We start from the raw sequence: 7670 nt of genomic DNA, 5'->3' as shown, positions 1-7670 counted from the left end.
TGTACCATCACCACCATCACTATTTGTAATACTGTCCTCATCATCTTGCCTGTTGAAGCTGAGCAAGGCAGCTGGCTGAACAATGCCTCTTTCTGGCAAAGAGGTGGATGAGTGACACCTTTCAGAAAGGTCTGTAGGCTCCTGTGAGGTCAGCCCCTGGCCCTGCAGGGCTTTAACTCCTGCCCCAGAAGTGAGAGGTGCCCGGGTGCCCAGCCCCGGCTCCTCCTGCCCCTCGCCAGCCTCCTCCACGCAGAGCCTGCACTTAATAGGGTTCACTAAGTGGGTGGCTCTGAACTGAGAGCAGACCCACGAGCTGTAGGTGGTGGATGGAGACAGGCTCTGGGGACCACCCCAACCCAGATGCCAGGAGGGCAGGTCCTTGGTGACTCCAGGGGCTTCCTGCCTGCACAACCACCACCCTTACCCCGACATCACCCTAGTGGGATCACTTCGACACTGGGAGACCAGGAAGGTGGGGCATTCCAGGAAGCCCTGACCCACTCAGGAAATCCAAGTGCCTGGTAGGCCTTATCTGGCCCATTGTCCTGAAAGGACGGAGGCCTTTGTCACCATGACCCCCCCACCCCCCACCCTGCCCCGCCGGGACGTCCAGTCCCCTGCTTTATTTGGGCAAGGCACACTTTCAGTCAGCCTTCCTCCCTGCAGCCACCACACCCTGGGGCTTCCTATGGTCCAGTCATCCTCTGTCCCCAGCTCCCAGGTGAGTCATAGGGTATCTCAGCAAGACCACAGGGAAAGGGCATCAAATGGGACAGGGGCTAAAGACCCTCTGGGCCAGTGCATCATCAACACCGCATTGCATCTTCACATTCCGCTCTCCTCTACTCCCTTCCAGGCAGGTCTCTCTCTCTGCAGGTCATGTTGGCCCAGGGATCCCCACTAGAGTCCCCAGGTATCAATGGGGGTGCAAGCCTAGGTCTTCCAGCTCCCAGATGCCAGTGCCAGGGAGGCAGGGACAGCCTGGAAATTAGATGTGGGTTTGCCCTGTGCCTGCTGACACAGGAAAAGAGAGCTTCATGGCGCCCCTTCTCTGAATATGTGGACAGAGCCTGTGGAGGGAGGGTTCTGTGGGTGGGTGCACATGCACACAGGTGTGCATACCTCCACGTGTGTACATGCGAGCAGGTAATGTGCGTGGTCCCGTGTGCCTGTGTGTAATGTGTGTACATGCTTATTCCATGTGAGTGAACACAGGAGAATACGTCACAGAGAGAATCAGAAAGGACATGAAGAGACAGAGAAACCAAGAGAGCAGGAAAAAGACTGAGACACAGAGAGACCAACAGAAAGGCACAGAGGTAGAGAACCCTACAATTCCATCTTCTGTGGCTCGGGCTGCCAGGGCAAACGGGTCTCCTCTCCTTACACTGATGCCCTGCCTATTTCCAACCACAATTGAAGCAGGTCTCCAGAGGAGGTGAGTAGGCAGCAGGTGGAGTTTAGGAAGGGAGGTATCAGGGCTAGGATGTCAAGAGTCCCAGACCTCCTCACTCACAGGGCCTTCTCTAGGAGCTGCAGTTTCCTCAACCTGAGAAAAGTGTCTAGGGTCCCAAGGATGCTATCCAGGGTGCAGAAGAGCTGTAGGTGGCTCTCGGCTTTTAAGGTGGCTGGGGGAAGGGAGCACCTCTGACAGGCCCCAGAGCCAGGGACAAACGTCCTAGGACTGTCTGACATCTAATGGTGGACGATGTGCACACAGAGCAGGGCTTCCAATGCTGAGAAATCAGGGGAGCTATAGGGGTGAGAAAACCTCAAGAGTCTAGAAACCTCCCCCAACAGCTTCGCCTTGGCCAAGAAGCACCTGGATCACACCCACCCCTGCTTCCTTGGGGGAGGGTGCTGTGTGGGGGCGGGAAGAGGGCAGAGCCCTGGGTTTTAGCCCAGGTTCTCATGGGCCAGAGAGCTCTGGGCAAGAAGCTCCCTCCCCCTGGCCTCATCCCCCGGTCCATCTCCTGGAGGAACAGTGAGGCCCACACTGACACTCGGCCTCCGAGTGCTGTGGCCAGCCTAGCAGGAGATGTTGGGGCAAGAAGGGGCTTTGGTAATAGGATTCTCAGCACGGGCTGTGGGAAGAACCACTGCATGAGCTCAGCATTTCCCCTCAAGTCGCCCCCCAGAAGAGGAAGTTGTGATGTCTGCTGCGCCCACTTCCTGCAGGTGGGACCCTGCTCAGCTCAGAATGGGGAAACCATCATGGGCCAACAGTGTCACCTGCACACTCACTCTTGCCACCAGGAAGGCTCTCCACAGAGTGGGCCCTCCAACCCCATTCTTCAGACTCAGACTAGAACACGCCCCCAACAGTGATAGCCCAACCTCAGAGTGAGTTCCCGGCTGGGCATCAGGATACCTGGAGGATCCAGGATACCCAGGAACACAGAGGTTCTGGTCCCAGCTCTGCCAGATGCTCCAGGTTGCCTTGAGTACCTCTTCTCGCTGGGCCTCATGGGAAGCCCTGTCTGCCCACCTGCAGCCCTCATGAGCAGGCAGGAACCCCAGAAGCTCAGACCTGGAAGGCACCAGGGTGTCCCACAAATCAGAGATGTGGAAGGCCCAGAGTGGGGAGATGGACCCTGGCACCGAGGGTCCCCCTGGGCTCTACACGTGGAGAGGACAGAATGACAGTAGCCCTACCCTGGGCTGCCAGATCCAAGTGGGGCAGGACAGAGACACCTGGAGGACACATGCATGGGAGGTTGGAGCCAGCAGACCTGCCCACTGCCTTCCAGCCTGTGCCTGGCCCCACCGCTCCATCTTGTTCAACCAGCCTTGTAAATGGCTAACCCTTTCTCACGTGCCCTGGTCTCTCACACCACTTGGTTTTGCACATGCTGGTTCCACTCCCTGGAACACCCTCAGCCTACCTCTGTGTCTGGCTAATATCTCCCAAGAGCAGGAGAGTGGACAGAGCGTGGGCTTTGGAGGTCCGGGGAGTCAGGGTCCAGTTGGCTTGGGAGGGCAGAGCAGTAGGCAGACCCTTAACAGGCCTTACAGTGGGAGCGCTGAGCTCAGGGTCCCCAGGGGCTAGGGTGGGACGGAGGCCAAGCAGACAGGGGTGGGAGTCAGTGGCTGGGGCAGACCATGCAGACAGTCTGGCTGCGGAGGAGCTGACGGGCCCACAGCTCCACTCAGCAAGGGTGACTGCAGGGGAAGCTGGAACTGCAGCCTATTTTTAGGCTCCTGCTGGGTTGGAGACACAAGGATGCTCCCGGTTACAGCCCTTGCTTGCTGGGGAAAGACTAAGGTGGTCCCGGTTCGCCCTGAAACTCAAAGTCTCCAGAGCTTCCTCTTTTGTCCCTAGGGACCAGGGGCTGGGCCAGGAAGTGAACCAGCAGCACCCGCAGACATGCAAACACCCATGAGAGGTGACTTCCTTAGCTGCACGCTGCTCTGCTTCCTTATCAGAAGGAACTGAAAAGTTCCCTTTCAGAGGACGCAGCACATTCACCAGAGTGCCCCCGCACTGCCCCTCCTGGGTATTGGGAAAGTCCGGAGGCAGTGATACAAGTTTTAAAATCAGAAAGCGTAAACAGGGGGTTTCAGCCCTGTACTGGAGCTCCTGCGCAGCCTCTGCGTAGCAAATACGGTCCATCTGCTCAACTGGGGGTGGTTCCCTGGAGGGCAGTGTTGATCAGGATTCATTCGTTCATTCCACAAATAGCTATTGAGTACCTACTGTATGCCAGGCCCTATTCTAAGTACTGGAGATTTAGCATGAATAGAAAAGACAACATTCCCTGCGAATATTCTACTGTAGTGCTGTCCAATGGAAATCTAATGTGAGCCACACAGGTCATTTTAAATTTTCTAGTAGCCACATTAAATAGAAGTAAAAGAATCAGGTGAGATTAACTTTTACAATATATTTTATTGAACCCAATATATCAAAACATTTTCACTTCACGTGTAATCAATGTAATAATTTATTAATAAGGTAAATTCTCCTTTTCATATGACATCTTCAAAATCCAGTGTGTCCTTTATACTTACAGCATATCTCAGTTCAAATGAGCCACATTTCAAGTGCTCAGTAGCCCTAGGAGAATGCAGTTCCAGAGGAAATGGCCATGTGAGCTCAGAAGAAAGGAATGCCACAATTGATTGGTGATGTCTGCTATGGACATGAGCAGGCCTCACAAGCTGGATAAAGTTGCAGGTCATGTGTCTGCCCAGGTGGTACAGGCCCAGCCCTAAGCACGTGTTCACCTCCACGTAAGCCCTTCTGAGCCCACTCATTTTGCTCAACCTGAAAAAACTGCCAGTCTGACTTCTGAGACTTTAATCAGCTGTGCGTCCAGCAGCTCAGGCATGGGCACTGCCCTACAGAAAGGCACCAGCACACTAACAGGGCAAGTGCCTCCTGGGTGTAGTCCTGCTCTTTCCTCGTGTGGCCACTGGTGACCTTGGGAATGTGGGCTTTGTTTTTGTTTTTTCCCAAGGCCTCTTCCTCCCACAGTTAACCAATACCAACATAAAAGTATTTCCTGAGACTGAATTAGCCATTTCAGTCCCACTCCACCAGCCCGCGCCCGCAGACGTCCTGGCCCGAGCCCTAGCTGGGATGGCCCAACCCAGACTCTCCACTTGCTTCTCTAAACAATGAGAGCCTAAAATTGGAGGCAGCTGGAAATGCCTGGCGACGCAGGGGTGAGCATGGAGGGAGGTATGCAGGGATGAAGTGTGAGAAGAACTGGGTCTCAGGTCCCCATCATCCTTACCATTGCTACCAAAATCACTCATTCCACCCCTGCTCAAAATCCTTCAGTGGCTCCCTAGAACCTGCAGGTTACAGATCTGGGGCCCTAGCTCCCAGGAGCTGGCCCTAACGGAGTCACTCAATCTCTCTTCCAGACATTCTCCCCTTTCATCTCATTCAGTCGATAAGAATGTGTTGGAGGCACTGTTCTGGGTGCCAGAGATGCAGCTGCGACCGACCGCAACTGACAAGATTCTCTCCACCTTCCTGGAGCTCACATTACTGCAGCCAAGCCCATAACACCCCAGGCCCTTGCACGCCCCCAGGCCTTTGTAAATGCTATTCTCTCTTCCATTGCTCAGACTTCTCCACCTAGGGGACTTCTACTCATCCCCTGAGGCCCATCCACAGCTTTCCCTGACCCCTGCAAAGGGTTGGGTACCCTCGCTCTTAGGATAATCACATGCACGCTCACCATCCAGCCCCACATCCACCTCCCCTACCAGGCTGCGACGGTCTTGAGGGCAGGGCCTGTGCCTTCCTGTGCCAGGACCCCAGGGCCTGATTCCAGGCACACCCACCTTCAGGCTCCATCTCCCCCACTGAGCAGGCAGAGGCATTAGTGGTAGTGGTGGAGGGGATGGTCAGGATTCCTCTGAATTCTGAATTCTTGAATTCTGAAGAATTCAAGGTCATTCTGAAACCTCTGCCTGGGATCATCCTACTCCTGGCATTCCAGGGGAGAGACTCACAGGAGCAAAGGTATGGAGTATTTCCAGCAAAAGTCGGTAGAAGACTTAGGGGAGAAAAGGATAGAGAAGACAGGGGTGTGCGGGGCTGTGAATGGCAGTCAGGACATCAGGCAGTGGAGAGATGAGAAGGCTGTGGCCTTCCCCCAAGAGAGACAGGATGGCGGGACACAGACTGACTGTGGCCCTTAAGATTTATGAAGCGGAGGGAGGCATATAGGAGTCTCCGGTTCCCTATTGGCTTCCCCAGGAGAGCTGAGCTTTGGTCTTTCACAGCTTTGGTCTCCCCACTCCCGTGAGAGGCGGGGATGTACAAGACAGAGGGCAGAAAGATGGGCCTTGCACCTGGCTGCAGCCTGGTCTCCAAGAGTCTGATGTTGGCATCAGAATATAGCGCAACTCTCCGCGCCGTCCAGGGCCCAGCTTAACAGTCCTGCCACCCACCGCTGTCTGAGGCCTGCTGTACTGCTTGCCCATCAGGGAAAAACAGGGCAGGAGCCTGTGCCCAGCCTGTCCCCTCCCCACCAGCTCATTTACATGGGATTTACACGGGCTCATTTCATGCATCAATGCACACGGCTTCCTCCTGCCCGGCCTCTCCTGGTGCCTCCATAGAGACAAAGGAGTGTGTTCCATCCCTCAAGTCACCTCCTGGAGGCCATCAGGGCACCAAGAGCATCCCCACAGGAAAAAGGGAGCCTGCTGAGGTCCAGAGAGGGCAGGGACCTCACTGGAGGTCACCTAGCAATCTAGGCGGGGCCAGAGCTTGAGCTCACACTTTCTGCACTAGCCGCTCCTGGAACCTGCTGCATCCATCCTTTCCCCTACTCTCGAGGCCTTGCTGAGGGGAGCCCTGAAGCCCCTGTGCTGCTGCTGCTGCTTGGCTGTGAGCTGGGAAGACAGACGGACGGAGCCGGGACATAGACTCTGAGCTCCTCCAGGACAAAGCATATTGGTCTTAGAACCCAGAACAGTGTGCAAGAAGGCGGGTGCCCCACAGAAGCCCTGGTCCAGCCCCTTCCTCTTACACGAGGAGACCGAGGCTAAAGGAAGGCAAGGTCTGCCCGGGATCAGGAAGGGTGATGGTGGCCCAAGTCTCTGCCCCCAGCCCAAAGTTCTCCCGGGTCCCCCAAACTCCAAGACTCCTGACCCAGAGCCCCTTGGCCACCCTGGGAAGCTGGGTGTGGGAAAGGAAAGAACCAGGCAGCATCTTCAGTGCAGGGCTGGCCCAGGAGAGACAGGGCAGACTGAGGTGGGAGGGAGTGCCCTGGGTAGGTGCTATGCCAGCCCTGTGGGGTCTGTGAGAGCCGCCCAGAAGCTGGGCTCAGGCTCAGAGAGGGGAGCTGTCTCAAGTCTGCCACATCCCCCTCTCCAGCAGTTACGGCTCAGGAAAAACTCCCAGCAAACCCCAAAAGGCCTGGGTCCCTGTAGCAAGTGGCAGGTGAAAAGGGAACAAAGGGAGGACAGAGGAGAAGATGGGAGAGGCCTCTGGGAGACATCCGGGGTCCTCTCCACATCCCCCAGCGGGCCTCCCCTCCATCCCTGTCCTGCCCCCAGCCCCCTGAACAGCCTCTAACTCACCTCCCCAAGTCCCACCCCAGCCTTGAGAGCCCTTCTCCCATGTCCTTCTGGGTTCTAAAACCTATTTGCTTTATCTTGGAGGAGTTTCTAAGGCATAAATCCCACTCTAGGCCTTGTCACTGCCCTGGGGGTTGAAAAGCCAAGCTCTGGGGCTAGCACTCAAACCCTGCCCACTAGTCCCACCTTGTTCTCCCGCCCATCCCCTCTGCATGCAGCCCTCATCCAGACCCTTGCGCTGCCTGGCAGCCCAGCCTGGAGTGAGTACCTCATCTGCACTCAGGCACCACCTCCAGGGTCCCCTAGCCTCTTGCACACACACACTTCGATCACCACACGTTTATCCCACCAGGTTCTATTTCATCAGCTTTCCCTCCCAGAATGGGCCCCTTGAAGGGAGGGAGGCCAGAGGCTGTTTTTAGCACAGCTGGCAGGCCAGGCCTCCCAAGGGAAGTTGGGGGAGGTACAGGCGGGGAAGGGGGAAAGGCCAGCTCCCCAGGTGTGCGGCGGGGAGGTGGGGTGCAGGAGCTGCCTGGGCTCCGGGGTCAAAGGCTCAGCAGGCTGTGCACTGCTCAGGAGCCATGGGTTCAGATCTCATTCCTGCCTCTCACTGGCTTGGAGCCCTG

Source organism: Equus przewalskii, chromosome 1 (genome assembly GCF_037783145.1).
Source record: "Equus przewalskii isolate Varuska chromosome 1, EquPr2, whole genome shotgun sequence".
NCBI lineage: Eukaryota > Metazoa > Chordata > Mammalia > Perissodactyla > Equidae > Equus > Equus przewalskii.
The sequence above is the reverse complement of the archived record's forward strand: the minus strand, read 5'-3'. Positions refer to the sequence as shown.